The 9,360-nt window shown below is 33.9% G+C and overlaps 1 long non-coding RNA gene and 1 pseudogene across 5 annotated transcripts; one reads left to right on the forward strand and one right to left on the reverse strand.

Moving 5' to 3' along the window:
• Nucleotides 1-1,838: 1,838 nt before the first annotated feature.
• Nucleotides 1,839-3,552, reverse strand: LOC106313533. 5 transcript variants are annotated; one of them, XR_001264398.1, is made up of 3 exons: nt 3,301-3,552; nt 2,787-3,193; nt 1,839-2,610 (listed from the first exon to the last, which is right to left on the reverse strand). It is a non-coding gene; the product is annotated as an uncharacterized LOC106313533 (long non-coding RNA). The 5 variants fall into 5 exon arrangements; XR_001264396.1 differs by having other exon boundaries at nt 1,839-2,391; nt 2,506-3,193; XR_001264397.1 differs by having other exon boundaries at nt 1,839-2,820; nt 3,111-3,193; nt 3,301-3,550.
• A 3,923-nt stretch (nt 3,553-7,475) lies between these two features.
• Nucleotides 7,476-8,629, forward strand: LOC106315013 (annotated as a pseudogene).
• Nucleotides 8,630-9,360: the final 731 nt, after the last annotated feature.

A 9,360-nucleotide genomic window follows, 5' to 3' on the forward strand; every position in this document is an offset into this window, starting at 1 on the left:
TTAGCTGAAACTTAAGAATATTGACTATTCATCACTTTTCGTTAATTTTAATAATAAATAAACAACAAAGAGTGAGGGGTTGATTGGTTGTTCTGTAGTTTTTGTTTTTACTTTAGAAAATAAGCTGTGAATTTTTTTGCTATATATTTATTTTTAAAGCACCAAATAAAATCTTTAGAAAAGTTGATTTTGAAAACTAATATATTATATATTTTTTTTTAACTTTAAATTGTATCTTTAATTTTAAAAGCTAAAACATGATTGTTTTTAAAAAAAAAAATAGAAATAAATGGATTTCTAAAACATTTACCACCATTACCAATCAACCCCTCAGTTTATTCATTTCAAATTCGTTGGACAACATAATAAATTAACTTGCGTATTATTACTTATATTTTTGGTAGTCAATTTTAAATAATATATATACATGCTTTTATAAAAAAATAAACAAACTAAAATTAATTAAAAATTATTCCGGGCGTAGCCCGGGCAAAGATCCTAATAATTGTAAAATCATAATAAATCAGCGTTAAAAAAAGAACTAAAATATAATTAATTCACTCAACTAGAAAGTGAGATTTGACCAAAACGTAGTTTTAGTATATAATAAAAGCCATAGGGGTATTAGTACGTGACTATAAAATTTACAATAAAAATTATTAGATGTAAAGAATCTGAGCTAGAGCCCACTAAAGAAGATAAAGTTTGTTATTGATTATACTAGGGCAAGCTCGCGGGACGTTTGTTATCTGTAAATTTTGTTTTTAAATATTATTTTATTTTTAAATATTTATTTTATTTTTAAATATTTGGTTTTTATATTATATGCAAACCAATATTTTGTGGTTGATCTTCTTAATTTTTTAATCTGTATCCATTAAACTTTTTATTATAAACAAAATCATTTTAGTCTTGTTGTATTTAACTAAATGTATTAATACAATTATTGAAATAATTTGAATAAAGCAAAATTATGTTTCTGTATGCTATCATAGATCCTTTTAATCGTTTTTAAGTCATCTATTTTCACTTCTGGTATATTTTTTGTTAAGTTGTTTTATATTAAATCTCTCATCCAGACTGTATAAGTATATAATTTTTATTTTTATATCAGTATTTGATTATGGTTTAGTTCCTTAAAAAAGTTTGGTATGCAGCTTCTTATTTTTATACATTTATTCCAATACAATGATTTTATATCAGTATCATAAAGTTATTTTCATTTGTTTGGAGAAGTAGGTGGCAAATCTATTTTCAAATATATAAATTTATTAACATTTTATGTTATATAACATTATCTATTCTGAAATATTGTTGGTTGAAGCAGGATTAAAAGTAAATAACTAATTGTTTTTTATTTTTTTTTTTATTAATTTAATATTTTAATATGCGTGTATAATCTAAAACATTAACTAATGAAAAAGAAGAGAGTAGTAAATTTATATAATGAAATTGATTAAAGTTATGGTCGATTGAGATTAACACCAAAAATCACAAATTACTTACAGAGTCCTTTCTCAAATAAAGGAAAACATAAATCTTTTTTTCTTTAATATATTTGTTTGCATGTAAGGGAGTTCAGAGTGGTAATGTACGGGAACTGAAATATAAACATGTGCCTACTTATCATGTGTTCGGGCCGTTACGGAACATCGCGTGTTCCCAAGCCGTAGTTTAAACATTTGCTTCAATTGCTTGATCAACATACGAAACACTCTAGTTTAGACTTTAGAACATAGAGTTTATATGTTTACTGACGTTCTATGCAAGTCATGCTGTAATTTAACTTCAATTTTTAGTCAGTTATGAGTTGAGGACGGTTTGTTGCTTTGCCAAACTAAGTCGACATATGGATTAATTTTTAAAAATTTAATTATACAAAGTCTTTCTAAGACAAAGGCCAAGTAAAATCAAGGGGGGATTTTAGGTGGTATGCCTACAAAGCTTGGCTTCCATGTTATCGTCACTGTCCTTGCTTGTTGCACCTGCCTCACCAGAAGACCCTGCCAAGCTGTTTGTATCGACAAAAGAGTTGATCATTTTACTTGTCACGGGCTTTTCATCACTGCCGTTGGCTACGTTTGTTGGAGTGTCCACTGTTGGTGTGAGAGCTGGGATGACTGCAGGGCAAACAACTTTGGATCTGTCTCTAATTTTTGGAGATGGGACTTCTTGTTGATAATCCATATCTCCATTTTTATGGTGTATGCATCAAGCTGATCGTGAGATTCATTTGCAAGAGAGTTGATGAGTGAGACTAAAATAAGGTACCTCCGAGTAGTTATCCATTAGGTCAGGTGCTTATCTTCCGTAAGCTCAGTACCAGCATCACCAAGGCGAACAAAAGTTGACTTCTCCTCATTGTCATGGACGGATATCTCCAGACAGAACCTGTGATTATTAAGGAAAATATTTAAACAGGAAATAGACGGAGAGAGGCGAGTGCCGCATATGAGGCACATCAATGAAGTTGGAGCTATGTGAACTTTTGCAGTTTGATAGTACCTGGTCTATTTTCTGTTTGAAAAGGCAAATATCTCACCAACATTAAGTAACTCAACCTTGTGAAGTCTCACACGTGTCTATTAAATATGGGATCTTATCAGGTGTCTACAGAATGAAATATATGAGAAAGTTTTCTCATCTTATAAGCAAGCCGTTTATGCTTATATTGAACAAAACTCTAACACCAGTCTAATGAGTAAATACTTGTAAGATAAATGCGGACTTGTAAGAAAGATTGATTAAACTCTACAAAAACAAAATAAAGGCAGCTGTACACGGACCTGTTAGGAAAAACGAATTTCTGTGTGACCGTCGCTGAAAAAAAAAATCAATCAGTGTAATCCAAATCTGCTAACATGCGAAGAAAGAGACTTTTCGACATGTTACTGTTCTCATTATCTGTATACGGGGCTGTTATACCATGTGAAATTAACATGTAAAAAAGGATGCATAAGTAACAAAACGGATTCAAAAAAGAATCCCTAAGATGTTCAGTTAAGATTTTGACAATTGTGAGTTAATTTACCGGCTTTAGATTAAAACAAAGACGATAATGAGTTTTATGAACAAAATTACCTTAGCATCGATGGGAAACATGTCTTTACCATCAGCTCTCCACCGCATTTAACTCTCCGAGCTTCCAAAAATCTGAGCAGTGGTGCCTCGACGGTGGAAAAACAGCGGTCGCCTTACAAATCAGGGAGAAGAACGGATGAGTTAGCCATAAAACTGAAAAATAAGTATCAGACTGTTTTTTGGAATTGAGAGGATGATGTTCATGAAATGAGGACGGACCTTTATATAGGTGAATAAACACCTATTGGAATTGAATCAGAAGCATTGAATGATTGATAGTGGTTGTTATTAGTCAACGGACGCGAATGAAGATCGACATAGTGATTCCTCAGGCAGTTTTTTCTCACACAACCTCAAGAAACCCCATTAATGGCGATAGTTATTAATGGTGATGGATCTGTCTGGCGAAGAACCGTAGATGACGAAGACAGATCGATGAAGACGATTAAACCTGGATATCATTGTAGAGAAGAAGCTGTTCAATTTTCTATATGGGCTGGGCTATTGACTGAAACAAAGCAATATTATAAACGAAGCCTAACGAATAAAGCCCATCACGCTAAGGATTAAATGAAACGATGAGTTTCACACTCCCTGGACACGTGTCGCACAGTAAGGAGCCGACTTTCCTCGGTAGAATCTGACGTGGAGAACCCTAGAAAGAGACAACTCTATTTTATAATAATACATAGATAGATAGATAGATGACTTTAACTCTCTGTTACAATTAATGTTATGCTTATTTAGTACCATACAAATCTGGTTTATTGTAAACATAACCTCATTATGTCATTAATATGTCCCCTCATGATGGAATGAAAAACTTGTGAAAATCCATCTTGGACATTAGGAGGTGTTATTAGTTTACATATTTTGATTGTTTTAGAAATTCATATCGTATTTAAAAATCCAAGTAAAATATACAAATTTTCAATTTTTCTCGGATTAATATTTACATATCTGGAGGGTTTTCCTCGGATTTGAGTCTTTGTATTTTTAACAAAAAAAATCTATAGAAATCCATTCAAATCCATTATAAAATCAAGCATATTAATAAATCAGTATGATTGAATAACACTTGATTTAAATTAGAATTTATAAATCATAAAACCAATAACACTTGATTTCAATACGGATTTTAAAATCATAGAGCCAAATAACACTAGATTTAGTTTAGATTTTCAAATCCATTAAAATACACCAACCAATAACCCCCACTAAGCGTTTGAACAATCCGGTTGAACAGTTTTAGTGAAGAGGTCTGCAAGTTGGTTGTCTGTGTAAAGATTTGAGAAATCCACTCTGAATCCTTTCTCTAACTACATGACAATCATTTTCTATGTTTTTGGTGCGCTAATGAAAAACTAGATTAGAGGCAATATGCAGAGCAAATTGATTGTCACAAAACAATGTAGCAAGAGAATTCGGTGGACACTTAAGATCTTGAAGTAAAGCAGTAAAGAAGTCTAGTTCACATGTTGCCAGCCATAGAATGGTATTCTGCTTCCGAGCTGCTTCTGGAAACAATATGTTGTTTCTTAGATCTCCAAGATATCAAGGAGTCTCATGAAAAGATGCAATACCCAGTAACAGAGCATCTAGATCGAGTCATGGCATGCAGCCCAATCTGCATCAGAAAAGCCAGTAAGATGTAAAGGCGAAGAAGCAGAATAGAATAACCCATGTGCCGGATCATTCTTCAGATAGCGTAACACTCTTATGGCAGACTGAAGATGTGTAGTATGTGGTTTAGACATGTACTGACTCAACTTGTGGACAACATAAGTAATATCCGGACGTGTGCGAGTAAAGTACAGGAACCGACCACACGGAAGCATCAGATAAAATTTCACCATCAGACTCTAAAATAGTCCGAGTCGTATCCAAAGATACAGAACATGTTTGCATCCAAGTAACCATGCATCTTCAAGTAATTCTGGTGCATACTTCCGTTGATTAATAAAATACCAGTCTCATTTCTCGCAATCTCATAGCCCAAGAAATATTTGACTGGTCCTAAATCACAAACCTTAAATGCAGCCTGTAAAGCTTTCTTGAAATTATTGACGCTACAATCATCGTTTCCAACAACCAGGATGTCATCAACATACACCAATATCTCTAATTAAGTTGTAGGAGTGCTCCTGATGAAGAGAGAATGATCAGAATGTGCCTAAGTAAAGCCTTGATCAATTATGACAGAGGTAAGCTTATGATTCCCTTCGCGAGAGGCTTGTTTTAAACTGTATAAGGATTTGTGCAGTTTGCACACTAAGTTGAGTGCAACTTGTCTACCAATGATTTCAATATATCTTTGAGGAAAGACCGTATATATTTCTTCATCAAGATCCCCATTCAAGAAATTGTTATTGATGTCTAACTGAGTAACAAACCATTTTTTGATAGCAGATACACTGAGCAAGAGACGAAGGGTTCTCAACTTAGTAACAAGAGAAAATGTATCCAAATAGTCTAATCCTTCCAGCTGAGTGTAGCCCTAAGAAATCAATCGTGATTTAGATCTCTCCACAGTATCATCAGGATTGAACTTATAGGTATACCCACTTACAACCAACATGGTATTTCCCTGGGGGTATTTCACAAATATACCATGTACCCGTTGTCTCTAAAAAAAATTCATCTCAGATTCATGGCCATATTAAACTATTTAGATTGAACAGCCTCAAGGAATGTTTTAGGTGGGGTGACTGTAAGTGAAGAATGAGAAGAAAAAGGTAATGAAGGATTTAAAAGGTAGCAATGATATTCATCTAGATAAGCAGAAGGATTTAAAAGGTAGCAATGATATTCATCTAGATAAGCAGAAGATTTAGTTTGTCTCTTTTCACTAGTAACTGGAATAAACGTCTCTGATGGCTGGGAAGAAGAAGATTTAGAACATAATGAAAGTGAAACAGAAATTTTGAGGATATCAGTGACTGGATCATTGGTGAAGTGATCGGGTTGTAAATGATCATTACTAAGATCAAAGAAAGTTGGAAATGGAGAATTTGGAACATGAAGAGGTAATATATCTTGAGAAAAGAATGTGGAATAGTAAGAAGATGATGTCTTGGAGAATGGAAAAACGGTTTCATGAAAATGACATTGCGGCTGATAGTGATAATATTTGTTTCAAGATTGAGAACTTTATACCCTTTGTATCTTTGAGGATAACCAAGAAAGAAAAAGGTTAGCTCTAGGGTAGAATTTGTGACGATCTTTGGAAAGGGTAATGCAACATAACATCATTTTTTGTTAAGAATCAAATAAATGAGTTTTTTTCAAGAACAAGGAATCTTTCATTATGAATAGCAAAGACAACCAAAGACTCATAAATGATCATAGTCTGTTTGTTTGGATGTAAAAAGCTCAAAAAGAGTTTTATTGTTTAGTAAAGGAGAGGGGTGCGATTGATAAGATAGACTGAGGTTTGAATACAATCACCCTAGTGTTGTAAAGAAATTTTGGATTGGAAAAGAAGAGCTCTTACCACGTTAAAAATATGTTGGTGTTTCCTTTCCACAACAGAATTTTGTTATGGAGTATAGGAACAAGAGAAGAAATGATTTATGCATTTTTTTTTAAGAATAGAAGTAAATGAAAGCTCTGGAGCGTTATCAGAACGATTGTCATTGATAGGGATTTGATATTGAGTGGTGATGTATTGAAGAAATTTGGGAAAATTTTAGTAACATAACCTTTTAGTTTGCATTAAGTACACTCATGTTACCCGTGTGCAATCGTCTACTAAGATTAAAAATATTTGTACCCTTTTATAGTATAAACATGAAATAGACCCCATATATCTAAATGAATTAAGTCATAAGTGTCTTTGGACATATTATTAGATGATGAAAAAGATAAGGTGTTTTTGTTTGGCTAAAAGACATACAGTACAAAAAGAATCATGATCTGACTTGAAAGGAAAATAAAGTATATTGGAAAGAAAATGAACTTTATGTGGAGATGGATGACCCAGTTATTGATGCCAGATGAGAAAGGGAAGAATTTGAGTTGAATTAACTTAAGAATTTTTAGTACTCTTCCCAATCATGGAGTCCATAATATGTTCATGAAGAAGAAAAAGATTATACAAGAAGTGGGAGAGAAAAGAATGGAAATGGATGGAGCTGTTTCGAGATAAAGCATTGATGATGCTAAGGAGGTTAAATTTGAATTATGGAACATAGAGAACCATCTAAAGGATTATATCCTTAGATAGAGAAGGTTTCATATTTGGTGAGAGGAATTTGAGTGCCATTAGGAGAGAGTATGTGGTGATTGCAAATCCAATAAACAAGACTTTCGAGTCTTGAAAAAATTAACAAACCGCCCGTCGCATGGAATGAAGCCCATGGGCTGAGTGAATTGGAGTGGAAGGCCCGTTACCCATGGGCGGTCAGGACGTTACAAGTTCATTGATGATCCTAGTCATTGTCTTCACAATTTTGCTTCTCTTGGTCGCTTTTCAAGCAGTACATGCAGACTATTACGGTCCAAGGCCACCGGTTACCCCTACCCTACGTCCCTAAGCCATGGATGATGGATCCCACTTCTGGGCCCCAAGCCTGTTTATCGGCCTCTTACTACTTCGAGACTGCTGGCTAACTCCATTGCAAGACTGTTCTTTGACCCACATAACGCTCTTCGATCTAGACTAGGTATATTACTTATGAACATTGTTAACCCTTGTTGTTGGCCGGCCATAAGATTTTGGGGGCTGAAAGAAATGTAGTGAAAATTTTGATATTTTTTTATAATAAATTAGAAATTTATACCTATATAATTTTCTTCAAACATTTTAGGGATCCTAGACCAATGTTTCATTTGACTAATCAGCCCTGGTTAGCTGAGAGACCAGGTTGGAGTCCTCTTACTCCGTTTATGGTTGGATACTGTAAATACCTTGAATGACAAGAACCCGATTTTTAGTACATTAGTCTTGACTTTGCCTTATATGATTAATCCGATTAACAAACCATTTCTTTTACGCATTTCTGACTTTTTGTGCAATTTAGGAGGTATTTAGGTTTCCAGTGTTATTCTTGGGGTTACTTTTACATATAGTGTATATATGACTTTACCAATATTTCTCCTATATATTGTATGATGTTATTCTTTAGCAAAAAAAGATAATGTTAATGTTATTGATTTTGCTGAAAAACTTATTTGCTATTAGGTTTGTCTCCACTGGTTTAGGATGGTATAAGCTAGCGAGCTACGCGACATGGTGGGCGAACCAGAGGTGTTAGAACTGCTTGTTGACCCATTCAACTGGCCCATATGGTGAGGACTTGTTCCGGGAAGTGGCTCAAGCTGGGCACCAGGATTTGCGGTGCATTCATGGATCGTAGAAGGCAGCTCCTACAACTTCAACACCAACTCGTGTGATGGAGGTGAAATGTGTGGTCACTACACTCAGATAGTGTGGCGTGACACCAAAAGGCTTGAGTGCGCAAGTGTAGTCTGTGAGAACGGTGCTGGAGCTTTCATCACTTGTAACTACGACCCTCCGGGTAGCTACGTTGGCAAGAAACCTTACTAAGAGCATCTCCAAAAAGACTTTTCAAGGTGTTCTTCTCCAAAAGCAAAATTTCAAATTTTACTTCAAAATTATTTGTAATTCACACTATGCTCCTTATATTTTTCATAATTAATATAAATCACAAAACTTTTATAGATAACTAGCACATATATAAAAATATTATAGTTATATTAATTAATAAAATCTTATATTAAAATATAAAATTATAAATAGAATACATAATCTAATCTATTAAAAGGGAAGTACAAATAGTACTTAGCCCTGACTTTTTCCAAACAATTACAATAGAATGCCACTGGGCTTATACACCATCGTTTTGTAGCATTACTATACCATAGCATTACCATCTATTTTTTCTTCTTGATTTTGCTTCGTGTTCTTCGTTGTATCTCGGAATTGTTATTCTTGATTCTTCAGTAGGAAATGGAAACTCTCTGCGCCAAGCTCTATGACAAATACACCACCTTCAAGGTTTGATTTCTGATTTTAATTTCTAGGGATTTCGATTTTAGAAAACTTTCAAAACTTTCGTTTCGATTTGTGTCTCCAGAAATTTTCAAGTTTTCGGAATTGGACGAGGTTAATAGGAAACAAGAAGACGAGAGTTCATTACCTTTGTTTCAGGTACCATCTGAGAAAGTCTCTTCCTTTTTCATCCATACTTCAACTTTCACTCTCTCATTACTTGCTTCTATGTCGTTAGGTTTGATTACTAATTTGTTTGACAGTAG

Source organism: Brassica oleracea, chromosome C9 (assembly GCF_000695525.1).
Source record: "Brassica oleracea var. oleracea cultivar TO1000 chromosome C9, BOL, whole genome shotgun sequence".
Lineage (NCBI taxonomy): Eukaryota > Viridiplantae > Streptophyta > Magnoliopsida > Brassicales > Brassicaceae > Brassica > Brassica oleracea.